Raw genomic sequence first — 16200 nt, forward strand, 5'->3', positions numbered from 1 at the left:
GAAAAAAACAATGGTTCCACTTAGATTAGTCAATTAGCCTCCACACATATTTAATATGTAAAGTTTTAAAACGATCTTTATCTTCAACTTTCTCTCAATATTCTTATCAATCTTCTTTTACCCACTTAATAATCTATATTACTTATTGAAGCTATTTTAGTATTGCTCTACTTTTACGTACTTTGAATTTCAATTTTGATTGAAATTTCTTATGGAAAGATTTAAATGTCTTCTTTTCATTGGGGCTAACAGTACAACCTAGAGGGGGTGAGTAGGTTGTTTCAAGAACTATGAAAAATATTTGCGGAATAGAACAAGTTCAATTTCAAACATCGAGTCAAACATCTGCAGAGATATTGTAAAAATCAGGTTAGCAGATATTTGAAATACCATAAAAAGATTGTGTTTTAAAGTGTGTGAAGATCACGAGAAATAAGAACACACAAAATAAGAGGTAATATAAAAAGATTGGGTTAGCAGATGTTTCATGAAACAGTATCTAAGCATGTGCAAAATTGAGCAAAAAATCAAGTAAAATGCAAGTACACAAGATATAAAGTGGTTCGGCTTTATCCCCAAACCTACGTTCACTCTCAAGACTAACAACCACAACATGGACTAGAATCCACTAAAGATCCGCTCAATAAGTTACAATTGGTAAGCACTAATCCTTTTACTTGATAGATCACACTATCAAGACTCAACTGTTGTTATTACTCTTGTACACTTGATCTTTTACGGAATTACAACATTGAAAGATTACGGGAAAAGATCTTACGGGAGAACAAATTAACAGCGAGAGAGAAGTAGCTCACAACAAGTCTATGCATTCTACATTGTGCTCTCTCTCTCTCTCTCTCTCTCTCTCTAACATTTTGCTTAGGTGGTCTTCGATTATATAGACAACTTCATTATTTCCTTTGTAAGGGCTTGAGAAGTCCAACTAGCCATTAAAGATCCGTTGGAACTGCTGCAGCTGCTGTTTCTGACACTATTTTGAAAAAACCAACATATGCCATAAGCTATAATCTACCCGATAGACTTTCTGATATTTCTCTGCAGATCTTTCTCCTGCCAATAGCTATATTTATTTGCTAACAAACATCCGCACATGCTTACTATTCAAACATCACAAAGACCCGATATCGACATAAACATTATCTCACTTGGTCTTTTGGTTTGTTGATACTGTTTATAGAAAAATCGTGTAAATAACTTGTGATCAATTATCCAATGATCCTTTCGAGTATCCCAACATCCAAAGGTATCACCTTGATTATAAATCGACCATGGTACCTCCAAGTCATTATGAATACCCCCTCATCTTTGATTTATTTTCCTTCTTGTCAAGATCTTCATACTTGTACCTAGTCTTTCTTGAACTCGGGTCATTGATATTACCACAATCTTTGTAGCGGCTATATTCCTCTTGATCAAAGATTTGGTCAAATGATCAAGTCACTAGCACCTTCCAATAATGAACATCTACACGATCCCTTACCTATAATCAAGACCTTCAGAATTTTACTAGTTTGTTGATGCTGTTCATACGATCTTCCACCCGATCTATATAAGGCAATTCTTTTTTGCTAAAGATCTACTACTCGGATAACAATTCAGTGCACTCGATCTTTCTTCCAGTCTTTCCAAGCATATTGGCTATTTCAACTCCACCATGCTATTCATCTTCGTGGTCCTTCTAAGCTTTATCGAACATCTTCATTCTAACCCGGTTCACCATCACCAACGTTCATCCACTATTCACCCTTTTTTTTTTTACCTCTAGGCCATCATGAACATCCTCGTTCTTCTCAGCTTATTCACCTTGATTAAGGTCCTTCTAAATATTCATCTTATCTAAAGATTCTTCCAGCTCACAGACATCTTCACCGCCCAATATCTTGTTCATCTCGGAGATCGGCTACCAACCCCAAAGATTGGCAAAGCACTCTAAATAGTGGCAAAGTAGATCTTTGTCTCAAAAGCATATGATGCATCATATGCATATCGACTTGTGCATATATAACATGTTATAACTCAACCAATACACATTAGTAATCTTTGATTGTCTTTGTTATTATCAATACAAGATCGGGGATTTTCGACAATCACCTCACTAGTGATATTCCCAACACTTTCCACAACTGGAATTAATGGGAACTCATCCCACAACACACGCAATGGAATTACATAGAAAACATGCCCTAGCATCAATTTGAATCACTGATCATAAATGAGTACATCACACGAGGAACGTACCGTAATTTTCACAAATTAAGAGTTACCATTAGAGCCTCGAGAAGATCCTCATCCATTTGAAATTCAGGAGGGATTCATCATCGGCTTTTTTCTCGGCTTTCTGTTCTCTCTCTATGGTCCCTCATGAAGGAACATTGGAAGCAAGACTCAAGAAACGACCTTTTTTTTTCACGGGGAAAAATGTGATCTTTATCACGTTTAAACTATAACTATCCTTTGGCGGTTTATCCTAAAAGAGTAAGGGGTTGGGATAGTGTAATGTCCCAAGATGTTGCCGTTACCTAGTACGCATGAGGAAATGATATCATCACAAAGTATTAAGTCATACAAAACAAAAAAGCAGGCATGCTCACAAATAAGGATATGGCCAAGATAGGGTCTTCTATTACCCATTACAAACAAGTGCACCACATACGTGTGAAACACTACTAGTTTAACCGATTTTTGGGAGGTTAGGGTTCATTACAACTTAGCTACCACCACACCAATACGGTCACCAAAAAATACTTGTTTAGGCCTTCCATCATCACCATCTAGCTTGTCTACTCCACATCACTACCATCTCCATCATCGTTATCCTGCAAAAGTGGAAGTTGTCCCACCAAACTTCCATTGTAGGCTATTACAAAAAGAGAAACAAAAGACGGGGAACAAGACCCGACTCTATTCCCACATCTATCCAAATAGTAACCAACGACTTCCTAAACTGGACATTTGGAAACACCAGATCCACATACTCCTTTCATTTCTAGTAAGGTCTACAGGCACTCCATAATGTTCCATAGGGACTATTGGAATCAACGGCATGCTACTAGTTATCCGAAAAGCCACAATTCAACAAGAATGAGCTAACGCCAAACGAGTAAAAACTTAAGCGGCCAACAATTAGACATATCAATATTATAGCAAACATGTTCGACGTCACGGTAGGATTGAATAAATTCGATATGAAGTTTGTACATGACTTACTATCGGCAAAATGTGTAACTTTATGCCATATGCATGAAAATTCATCAGTCATTACATTTCAAGTCCACACCCATCTGACAACTCTACGGGGTTGCTACCGGCCTATGTGGGTCACTTTTGATTCGGCGACCGGACTCATGTGGAACACCACATCCACGGGCATCTCACTACGAGGATTTCCCCGAATTCACACAATAGGGGACCTCTTCGAATACACACAGCGGAGGCAACTTGATTTATAATCTTGGCACCCATGGGACTTCATCGGCATTACTCATCTATGGCATTCTCATGATTCACTTCTCAAATGTTGTACAATGACATGTTTATGCCGTGCTATGCAACACATCTCGGTCCGTTAAACATCAAATATTTACACATCATGACATTAAACATGCTTATTTCAAGTCACAATGCACTGCCAAGATAATGGCTACTCGGGTTAGACCATTCAATAAATGTGGCCGGTTCCGTGGAACCGCCGGTTCCGGTTCCACGAAAAGTTGGAACCGGAAACGGCCCTTGAAAATACCGGTTCGGGGCCTGTTCCGGTTCAGAACCGGCGGTTCCGAGCCGGTTTCCGGGCCGATTCCTTCCGGTTTGATTTTTTTAATTTTAATTTTTAAAATAATAAATAATAAAATAAATATAATAAATTATAATTATAAGATATAATCAAATTGTACATTGTAATAAAATGTGGGGAAAAAAGAGAGAGAGGAGTAATGGGCTTGAACTTAATGAATTATCATTAAGCGCCTACATATCTTCTTGGGGATAGAAGAATCAAAGCCCATGTAGTTCTTTTACCTTTGATAACCTCAACTTATCTCATCGTTAATCGTCGCTACCCGTTGTAGTACCCATGGCGGTGGTATCTCCACAATCCTTGCTAAAAAATTCGTGTTCTCGATCCAGCTTTTGGTGTCGAAATTTCGTCTTTGTCCAATCATCGACACAAGCTTGAGCTTCCACAGACTCCGCGCTTAATCTTGAACAGCGAGAGTCCAAAACTAATCCTCCAGCGCTAAATGGTTGTTCAACCGCAATCGTTGAAGAAGGGGTTGCTAATATCTGGCGAGCGATGAGGGCGAGAATTGGGTAATCGATTTGGTGATTCTTCAACCACTTTAAGATTTCGAAATCTGTACTATGTTACGTATCACGAAACTCAAATTGAGTGGTTAAATATTTTTCTAATTTAGAAATACTACATGTTGCCCCTTTTTATTTATTTATTTATTTTTTTGCCTACTCTTAAGCATATTGTACCCTCTACTAAGTGAACTACCATCTTCGCTACGTGAGGCAGTAGATTGTAAAGATCCGGAATCACTTAAACCATATCTATTACAAAATTCTCCATATAATACTTCTATAAATTCTTTAACATCTCCTTGTATATTTGAAATATCTATTGAATCTTTCAAATATAAACAATCATGATAATACACATTTAAATAATCTAGTAAACCGTCTAATTTAATACATGGATAAAAAACAATACCAACTAAATAGACAAGAGGAATTTGGAAATAATAATGCAACCATATTTCTCGCATTACTAAAATAGTTCGAGCTAATTCAATATCATTTTCTTATTCACTAAAAATACTACCAATATTAACACACTCTATTAAAAATAAATGCGTAGTAGGATAATAAATACCAGATAAAGTATTAGTAGTATCATTAAAAATTTTCAAAAAATCTAAATTTTTCTTTTTGCAAACGTCCCAATGTTGCAGAAATAAAGTAATTTCGGGAATATTTTGTGAAATAAACATACATAATAAATCTTTGTAATCAAAAGTTTGCCGAAGCAACTCGTAGGTAGAATTCCAACGAGTTGGAATATCTTTTGGAAATCTTTTTGCCCTTCTCCCATGTTGTTTACAAAATTTTCCCCATGATTTCATAAAATGGGCATGACTCCATAAAAATTTAATTGTACCCTTTATTAGGGTGAGAGAAGTGTCAAGAGTTCGTAAACCATCTTGTACACATAAATTTAAAACATGTCAATCACATCTAATGTGAAAAAATTGTCCGCCAAAAGTGAGCTTGCAAATATTTTCTAATTCGGGAATGAAAGTGGTATTTGCGGCGACATTATCAAAACCAATTAAAAATACTTTATTTATCAAATTATATTCTTCTAAAACTTGCCTAATTATTCTATAAATATTATGAGCCGAATGTCTTTCATCAAAAACTCGAAATGCAATAAGTCTTTTTTTAATGGTCCAATCGTCACCTATCCAATGACACGTGACACCCATATAAGAATGAATTTGTTAAGAATTACTCCAAATATCGCTACCTATATGTACACGTCCATTGAATTCCGCAAAAAATTTTGCTGAAGAATTTTTTCCTTTTTTATAAAGATGAAAAACTTCCCATTTAAGAGTACTTTTTGGAATAGTTGGTGCTTGCGGAAGCAACACAGTATTTATCAAATATTTCAAATTAAAATTTTCACTAGTAGTAAACGGAGCATGATCAAGGGCAACATATTCAGCTAATGTTTGTTTATAAAGTGCATCAGTGTAACGGAATAAAGGCTGAGGAATAGAATTGGCGTACCCAGAAATTTGTTGTTGCGTATTGTCGATCCCCGCTTGCGTTGGATGTTTTTTCGTCAAATACCGACGAAATGTTCCGTAGCCGTCTCCTTTCGTAAATTTATGTGTTTGCGAACAATATTTACAATTTATATTATACTTACCTTCGCCTTCATCACGTACCTTGTTGAAGTGCAGCCACAAGTCGGATGTACTATCTCGGCTCTTCCGTTCCGGCTCATTTGCCGTTGACGTTTCTTCGACACCGGTAGGAGGATGAAGACTTTCTTGTGTTGGGATGTGCTCGACGTTGGGAATCGGGACAATGTTGATATTATCGTTGTTGTCTTCCCAACATGAATACTCACGAGGATCATATTCGGGAATAGGATACTCGGAATCTCTCATAGTCATCTTACTCTTCCAGCATTTCTGCTTCCACTTGCCATTTTTGAGAGAATTGATCGGAAATCCGATTGAGAGAATTGATGCGGGATTGAGAGAATTGAGCGAATTGAGAGAATTTGAGAGAATTTGAGAGAATCATTGAGAGGATTTGTGAGAAAAATGAAAATGAGATGATAGGTATTTATAGGCAAAAATTAAAAAAATCAAAAAATTTAAATAAAAAAAAAAAAAACAACGGCCAAATTGGCCGTTTGCACATGTAACGGCTCTTGTGTGGGCGGGCCTTTGGGGGGGTTGGGGGGCCAACTGCTCTTTGCCCCACGGCATTTTTTTTTTTTTTATAACGGGCCGGTTCCCATAATTATGGAACCAAAACCGGCCCTTGAGGGCCGGTTCCGAGTTGGAACCGTGGGCCTAGTCAACGGGCCGGTTTCGGGCCCTAGTTCCAATTTGGCCATGTCTACCATTCAAGCCTTAAAAATTGATAAGTCAAACACGGAATAGCAATATTCATTTTAATAGAGCTCACGGCCGAACCTCTCTTGCAACAGAACTTCAATTTCTCACCAATCAATGGCAAGTCCAACGATCCATATGCGTAGTCTAGCTACCCAAAATTGCAGGTCACTAATCCATGTGTCAAATACAACAAACAAGTAATTCAACGGTCCAATGTGGGTATAAGGACATCTCAAGTGTCAATATTTGTATACGACGCTCACTTTAATACCAATATTTTTTGGGGATCACTTAAGTACCAAATCAGAAAAATAACGATCACTTTAGTGCCAATGGTAAGAAATTCCAAGGACCTTACCGAAGTTGTCACTTTAATAACCATTTTTTTTAAATGGCACTTAAGTGATCCGAAAAACGATCACTTTAGTGTCAAATCGGAGAAAAAATGATCATTTTAGTGCCAATGGTAAGAAATTCCAGCGAACTCACCAGAGTTGGCACTTAAATAGCTGTTTTTTAAAAAAATAGCACTTAAGTGATCCAAAAAAATATTGACATCAAAGTGAGCGCCGTATATAAAAATTGGCACTTGAGATGTCCTTTTGCTGTCTAATGTATGCTAAAACATCAAAACTGAACCTTATGTCATTCGGCCTTCCTTAATTCGTCATCCAATTTGGCGATCCATCCACTAATCTCACTTGCTCTACCCTTAAAGATATCAATCAAGCCTTAAGTATAACCTATAAATCATCTGGACACACTACTCTCCCTCACCGAACATTATCTCTCTAGACCAAACTAAGCTCACGTGCAATATGATGATTCGCCCACCAATTTTGCCTATTCGACCATCAAGGATATCAATTGCACTCATAATAATTCCAAATAAAACCATTCGGCACTCCACAAGTCTAGCTGAACCTTGTCTCTCACGGCCACCACATTTCTCAACTCAATCTCAACGATCCACCCATTAATTCCACTAATCCATTGTTCAAAAATGTCAAACAAGCTAGACAAGATAAAATGCAAGCTATATTGAACAACCTACAAATCGGCGAGTTAGAAGTTTACTCTCCTTGTTTCACGCTCAAAAATCACCACAAGATCAACACCGTGACGTCCACGAGCTCACCGTCTTGTGTACAAAGGAGAGCGAGAGGTTGAGAGAGAGGTGGACGTCAGGTCAATGAGAGTGGCGGTGGTCCCGAGGGCTTTGGGCGAGAGCGGGCAGAGAGGAGAGGGAGTCCTGAGAGTGTTCCACAAAATAATGGAAGAGAGAGAAATTTAGGCTTATATAGTTGGTGGGTCGTCTATTACATGTTTGTCAAGTGTCCTTCATGCAAGTTCCACATGTAATTGGGCCACCAAGTGTCAATCCCACTAACTTATCCCTTGTTCACATAATTGAGCTCTATTGGGACCAAAACGAAATACAATTAGTCCACGTTCTTCCAATAATGACTTTCCGTGTCATTTATTTAAAGTCTCAAAGACAAAATTGCTTAACAATTGCCACCAAAATAGTTTCATTATGCTCTTTAATCAGATTTGCAGAACTCGGGTTGTTATAGATCGCCTACATGGACGAACCATGATACTCCCATGCACCCATTAAATCCAGCAACAATAATATTTCATTTGATGTTATTGAATACGAACTCTTGTCTTTAAAATAATTTCATCTTCATATACTTTATGTTGATAGTAATCTCATGTAAATTTGATTCATCTTTTCCAATAGAAGTCAGATAACTTCTTTTAGATTAATTTTGAATTAAAAGAATTACATTTCTTTTCATTCAAATTTTCCTTCAAGTAAGAGAAATTATTTTTTAATATTTGAAATTAGGGAACTATTGATTTGCTTTTTCCTATCTTACCATAATGATGATTAGGCAATGTTCTCCATGAGATTTATCGGATGGAAAATTATAATCATAAGTCCACAATAGGAGTGAGTGATTTCGGGATCGATATAGATTCCACCTGAAATATGGAACCTACCCATAAGAACCGATTCCTTAATTTTTGGAACTTGGAACCTACTCTGCATACTCTGGAACTTAGAATCTATCATGTCACAAGTTTCGGGGTTTATATATATTTCACATGTATTTTTAATTGAACGATTGCGGTGAATCATTATTTTTACACCACCATTTATTGTTATAATCAGCTGACCACAACTAATATTTATATACACAAAAAAATACGAAACAAGTGAAAGTATCGGTCATCGATATCGTCGAAAACGGAAGATTAGATTAGTGGTTTCGGATTACACATTCATCAACGAACGCAATGGAATACCACAAGATCGCACAAAGATACGGAACATGAAAAATACAAAAACTTGTTTAAGATGGAACTTGAAACCTACCCTTTAAAATTGATTCTCCAATATTTGAATCTTGAAACCTACCCCGTATACCTTGAAACCCGGAACCAAACCGATTTTCACCGATCCGGTTCATCGGTTCTCGATTCTACCCGGAAATCATGGTCACTTTAGTCCATAGTATTTGCAATTACTATATCTAATTTCTACGTAGAAATGATCATGATGGTTTTAATTTCAATGATATATTTTTAGGCTATTACATGAGATCAAAGGAATATTATGAAGAACATTTTCTCAGTTATAGATATGCGGTCAGCAAAAGAGGTGGGATGTGGCCTATCAGTCACAATAGAGGCAGGGGAAGGTGCAAAATGGAAACAAGAGAAAGGAAAGAGAGAGAGGGGTGGAAACTGATGTGTGGATAGGATGAGAATTTGAGTTTAGTTTTCTATTTCGTGTGCCATTCCTAATTAAATTTACATTTTATAACATGAAATTTTCTCTACTGATAAAAAAAAATCTGCGCCGGGAGGAAGTTTTCTTTAATAAGAGATCGGGGAAAGCATTATTCTAGGAAGCTCTCAGCTGTCCTGTCCATGGCTGTTTATATTTTTTCCACGGAACTCCTAAAATATAATGAAAACTAACTGGTACGATGCATGAATGTGCATTTTTGCTTCTATTTTTGCATAACTCAACAAGACAAGAATTAATATCACAAAAAATCTCAAATTGATATATTTATGATAAATTTATCCTTTGTTAATTTTCGTTAAATTTTACAGTCAAATTGTTGAGTTGAATGACACGTGATTGTTGACGGGTATACCAAATTGTGGCTTTCACTCTTCGTTTGTCATATATGTACTTTTTGAGATTTTTCGTGATATTAATCCAATTTAACGAAAATTAACATAAGGTAAATTTATCATAAAAGTATCGGTTCGGGAGTTTTTTGTGATCAAAAAATTAATTTTGAGTGAATTTATCATAAATATATCAAATTTAAGATTTTTGTAATCAAAAAATTAATTTAAAGATAAATTATTATATGTATATTAATTTAAAATTTTTCGTGATGTTAAATCATAAGGTGAAAACATTAAAATTCTCTCGTCGTCTTGTCAGCACTAGTCAATGTCGTTTCCAACTCCACGTGCTTCCGCCCATTGAATTAACCAAACCCCAATCGCTGTCCCTGAGACTTGAAAGTCTTGGCCTGCTCACGCCCCTAGTAAATGACTAAGAATATTCGCCAGCTGAGAGCTTCAATTTTTATTTTATTTTTATCTTAAGTTAGGCACTTGTTCTTTTCATGGTCATGTACAGCATTGATGGTTAGAATAAAGATCACGGCATGTTTAGATTTATGGATGATCTGATTTTATATTGGTAGCAGATCTGGGGAGCCCTTGAAGTAGCAGTTTGGGCAAGCCATATGCCGAGGACATCCGTAGAATTTACTTGGGAAAATTGTCTAGACAGTCTCAAACCTAATGTACCTCAACCATCCAGTCCTAAATCTTTTAATTATGTCAATTTAGTCCTAAATCTTTTTCACAGTTTGTCATTTCCGTCCTAAACATTATAATTGTGTTGATTTAGTCTTAAACCTTTTAAGATTTTGCCAAGTTAGAATTACAACTTTTAGCGAATTGTCATTTAGTCCTTCCAACTAATTTGACCGAAAATCATTGACGTAGTACTCTAGTCGGCAATAGCCAACCTACGTGACGTGATCTATGCTAACGTGGTCAATTTTTTTTTTTTCTAAAAATCTTCTTAATTTTTCATTAACTTTGCTCTTTTCTCTTCCTTTATTTTACATTTTTTCTTCAAAGTGCCAACAGGGCCGACAACCTTAGCCAATCCTTGAGTGAGGGTTGGCGACCCCGAGAAGAGGGCCACGCGCCCTCACTTGATCTAGCCAAGTGATGCCCTCGCTAGCCACAATGGAGACGGGTCGAGGACCGTGACACCCTCGTTGTGGCGTGACAACCTAGCGAGGACTTTGCGGTCCTCTCCTAGGGGCCGATGGAGGTCGGCAAGCTCGCTGGCACAATTAAGAAGAAAAGAAAAAGAAATAAAATAAAGAAGTAAAAAATTAGGTTTTTTCTTGAAAAATTATCCATGTTAGAGCTTGCGCCATGTCAATGATATCCAATCAAAATTAACTAAAATAACTATATTAACAATTTGCTAAAAGGTTTATGACTAAATTCACAAATCATCAAAATGTTTTGGGACTAAATTTGGTATAATTAATAGGTTTATGATTCAATTGGCGCCGCACAATAGGCGTAGGACTTTTTGGATAATTTTCCCGAATTTAATTCAGTCCGACACATTAATATATGTCCAAGGTTCGAAGTTGACCAATCTCTTAAAGTCTGTTGAACATTGTCCAACGTCGTAGCTTTACAAGGGATCACATTTGCTATTCATACGTGCGGTTTCTCTCCATTTATCGGTTTAAACTTTTGAATTAAATTTTCTAATATAATATCATAATTGGTGCTATCCTTTTCTCATGTATGTGTCCACCCCTCATTAATCAAACTTAACATGCTGCTCATAATCCAGTTTGCATGCGAGTGGAGGTTTAAAATATTTTCTCATATCCTTTTTGGATTGGATTTTCTAACAAAGCCAATGTGTTGAGATTGTCCTACCAATGCTCATGTCCGGGATCCTAGCAATTGTGACTACAGTCATATCAATAGCAAGTTCCCAGAGTTTCTCAATCAAGATTGTCACTTGATTCCCACACTGCTCTATCATTTGCTTTCAATTCTTTATCCCTTCTTGAATCTCCATCATCCTTTCACGCGCGGGCGAGAATCATTATGATTTTATTTCTTCCTTTCACATCAAAATGGACTTTGGGTGGCCCATCTCTTTGGAAGAAGAAAACTCATCCTCTAATAATTCCCATCGAGGGGACATTTCCACATTAATGGGCTGGGCTGGGTCGGCCCATAATGGGCGGCCCAACTCAGTCCAAAAAAAAAACCCAACAAGATCGTTATGTGTTTGATGTGCATTGTGGTAGCTTTTTTGTTTCGATAGCATACGGTATCCCATTCTCCTGGTACTTCCAGTCACTGCTAATGCTAATGCACACCACGAGAATCTCAGCTTTTCGACGACGAAACAGCATCTCATTGCTAGAGATGAGTTCTTACAAAGAAACGTATTTAAGCTGCAAACCTCAATTTTAGCAGCAAAAGTCAGAGTTAGATTGCGAAAAGTTAATCTCAGACGAACATAAAGCACAAAACAAGCGAATTTTTGTGGGAGATCTAGGTTTTAACGGTGAAATTAAGATTTCGCCCCTAGAAAATGAAATGTACTAAACTCAATCATCAACTAGGGCTGAATTGGTTACTATATAAAATTTGAGAATTTTTCAGGTTAAAGCTCGTAGAAGATTCAATTGTGTATTAAATACAGTGTGCAATAATACGGCCTCTTGTACTAGTGGAAATCAAACAGAGTAAGGGATAGAAGAGATGTAGTTGCACGTGCGGTTCATTTGGCGAGGAAAAAAAATTGCAATCCAAGGATTGGGTTGTGTGTTGGGAAATGTTAGCTCTACTATAACGCCCTCTTAGTACCATATTAGGTCTACAGACGCTCGAATTGTGCAAATTTAAGATTGTCCGTCTATGGTACCTAAGTTTCCTAGAATCTTTCCCTAATCTAGGTTTAAGTATTATATTCAAACCATTTTTTCTAAGAGAAGGAATCACGTATAATCTATTTCATATCTAGCCATTGGTCCCTCTCCCCCTCCCTATGGACACGAGTGGGCGTTGCATTACCAGACTTCCATCCATCTCTATCCATCCCCGATATTGCCATTGACTCAGCTACTGCCTCTATTTTCTGTATAATTGCATGTTTCATACTGTTAAAATATTATCTATAAACCTTGACAAAATCTTTAATCATCTTTATATACATGTGGTCTCCTTCCACCTATCAATTTAAGCCTTTAGGTTGGATTTTCTTAACATGGTTGCAAAGGCACCAAGAGAGAGCTCCGTCGATGTCAAGGTATCGAGCATCATTCTAATATGTGCTCATATTTTGGAGAGTCGTGCATCATCATCGCTAGTCATCCCCTCTTCAGTAACTTCAATATGTTGTCGACACTAAATAATGCCTACCATAGACGTTATTCGTTGAGAGCTATCTTTCGATGACAAGGATCATCAACGAGCAAAGTCATCATCAAGTGTCCAGGTAGCTATGCACACCGGAGTCTAGCCCACCTTAATCGAGCATTGGTAAATAATAAAATATCCCATAACTTTAGTAAGTTGATGGATGCATTAAAAACGCGGTGTTACCATCGATCAGCATCTTTTGCAACAAGTTACCATGTTGCAACATATTATAGACCTTTATTTTTAAGTAAACATTATGCTAAATATGTACTCTGAATTTTCTTCTTCTTCTTCTTCTTCTTCTTTTTTTGCAACATATTCTTTTGGATGGACTAAAAATCATGATAAATTATGTAGGTATTCTTCCGTTGAGAAAAATGTAGAGTCTATGCTCCGGTTCTTTTAGCCTTTTAATATCTCTCTATGGTGTCAAATCTGAGAGTATGAGACCTTTTAAGCAACAATTCCCCTTGGCCTATTTCAGAACTTTGGATTATACATGCAAACTTTGGATGATCGAAATGAAAAATAGTATATTGAAAGAACACGAGAAGAAAAGAAATCCATTAGTTAATGGGCACGTATCATTTTAGAGAAAATTACATTTAATCAACAATGTTATTACATTTTTTTGGAAGTAAGATGCGTAAAGAGTATGAGAAGAGTTCTCCTTGTGAAGAGAATGATCGACATCTTAAAAATTAGATGCACAAGTGGCATTCATTAAGTACTCTGCCAGAAGTACTCTACAATAATATACCTACATTCCACATATACAAAAAAAAAAAAAAAAAGCTTGCCCTTAAATAATCCATAAACTTAATCATTATTTCGAAAGTACAAGTAAATTTTTACTTTTTCAATATATGATTGTACTAACTTATGTAAGTCCATGCCGGCATATGACCAATACATTTAGTACCCATTGTAAGTCTTGGTAGATAACCTTTGAAATTAATTTTTAACTTCTATAGTGTAAAAATAAAAAGACGTGCTTCGAATCATTGCTATTTGACTCGGACATATTCTAAAAAAGTCGAGGTATTTTGAATTGTTTGTTGACATGGACAAAGTTAGGGAAAACCTCTGAAATTATTTTAATATTATACCTTGGACTCATAAAGAGAAATGGAAACTGTTCTCTTTTATACTTCACATATACCTGGTTGATGTGGTGGTAGAAATCAATTAACGAGACCGCGTACATGTACTTTAAAATGCAGTCGTCTTGGTCGTGTCCGTGCCCCGACAATGGGGTATTCCGTCAATGATGATCGACCCCACGCCGAGCCAAATCTAGCTACGTCATTTTTAGCTCGACGGGATCGGAGCTCGATCGAGAGAGAAAAATAGGAGTGAGAAGACGAAGAACAAACATAGAACAGACAAAGAAGAAGAAGAGAGGAGGATGTTGGGGGAGAGGAATGAAGTGGCGCGAGTGATGTGTTTAGAGAAAGAAATGAGAGAGGAGGGGTTAAATGTGTATGTCGTCTCCCCCTTAATAGAGAAATAGATTTCCCGTCCAAATAAAAAGGAATTTATTGGCCCAAATATTTTGTGAGATATTTGGGTGGATAATCGCGTTAAAATACACAGAAGTTTTAGGGCGCGCATGGCAACACTTCTGCTTCGGAAATCAACTTATGGCCAAAAGAATATTTTTCTATTTCTGCTCCGGAAGTTGATTTCTGATAAGAGAAATTCGTTTGATAACGGTTAAAAATGTCTACTTCTGAAATATTATTAACATAAAATCTTCTATGAAAAATTATTATCGGCGGCTTGGGCAAAATTCATCTTTTGCCTTGAGTTTATTTTCATCTTGGAACTCCTGCCCACCGGTGCTTCTTGATTTGCCAAGCATTTGGCTTGCAATAAAGCTAGGGTCCTGATCGAGCAACTAGTAGTCCTATCTATCCACCTCTCCAGACACAATATCTTGAGTACCAATAACCCCATATGAGGAGAACGACAAGAAGGATGTCGGAACCTCCTATTGAGGGAGGAAATTGAGTTCCCGAAGCAAGTCAAACGTTGTTCCCAAAAAATTTCTACTTCATTTTTAAAACTTTTAAACTTCTTTAAAAAATAATTTTTATTATTAAAAAATGTAATTTACTTTTAAAAAGATAAAAAAAAATTAGTTATTTTTTACTCCTGCAGCCGGAGACGGCGACTCGACGGCTGTGGCTGGTGGAGGTTGACGGTAGACTGCGGCGGCAAGTGGGGCGGTAGTCGACGGTTGGCGGTGGGGGGTGGTGATGGTCGGTGGTGGATGGTGGTCAATGATTGGTGGTAGGGGGTGGCAGCAGGCGGAGGTCGGCGGCGGGTGGTGATGGACGGAGGTCGGTAGTGGGCAATGGTCGGTAGCGAGGGCGGAGCGAGGCGAAGGTCCGCAGTGGGCGGCGGCGGGAAACGGTTGGCGGTGGTCACGAGCGGCGATGGGTCGTGACCGGCCGAGGGTGGCGGCCAGCGAAGGTCCGTGGTGGTAGGCGGCCGGCGAAGGTCTATGGTGGTAGGCGGCAAGCGATGGGCAGCGGCGAGCGGTGGTCGGTTGTGGGCGGTGGCGGAGGCCGGTTGTAGGCATGGTCAAAGGAGGGTGAAGTAATGAAAAAAGGATGAGGCAAAAAGTACTTCTAAAACTAAGAAGCAATTTTTTTTAACTTCTTAAATTGGGGGGCAAATAATTTCAAAAGTGAAAATTCACTTCCAAAGTAAAAAATTTTATCAAATGGATTTCCGTTTCAGAATTTACACTACCAAACTGATTTACGCTCCAAAAGCTTTTGGAGCAGAAATGAACTTCCAGAAGTATTGCCATGCACACCCTTATTGTGTCAAAAAATGGAGCTCCATTAACTTGCAAAGACATTGAAAATAGGCCTAATTCCCTTTATAAAAAAAACCCAATTTTAGGTCCAATGATAAATCTACCCTGAACTTTTTCTATCTAAAAAAAATCCAAACTTTAAGTCCATTCCCAAATCTGCCTAAAAAAAAAAAAATTTTGTCTCGGAAA

This window comes from Rhodamnia argentea, chromosome 11 (genome assembly GCF_020921035.1).
Source record: "Rhodamnia argentea isolate NSW1041297 chromosome 11, ASM2092103v1, whole genome shotgun sequence".
Taxonomy (NCBI): Eukaryota; Viridiplantae; Streptophyta; class Magnoliopsida; order Myrtales; family Myrtaceae; genus Rhodamnia; species Rhodamnia argentea.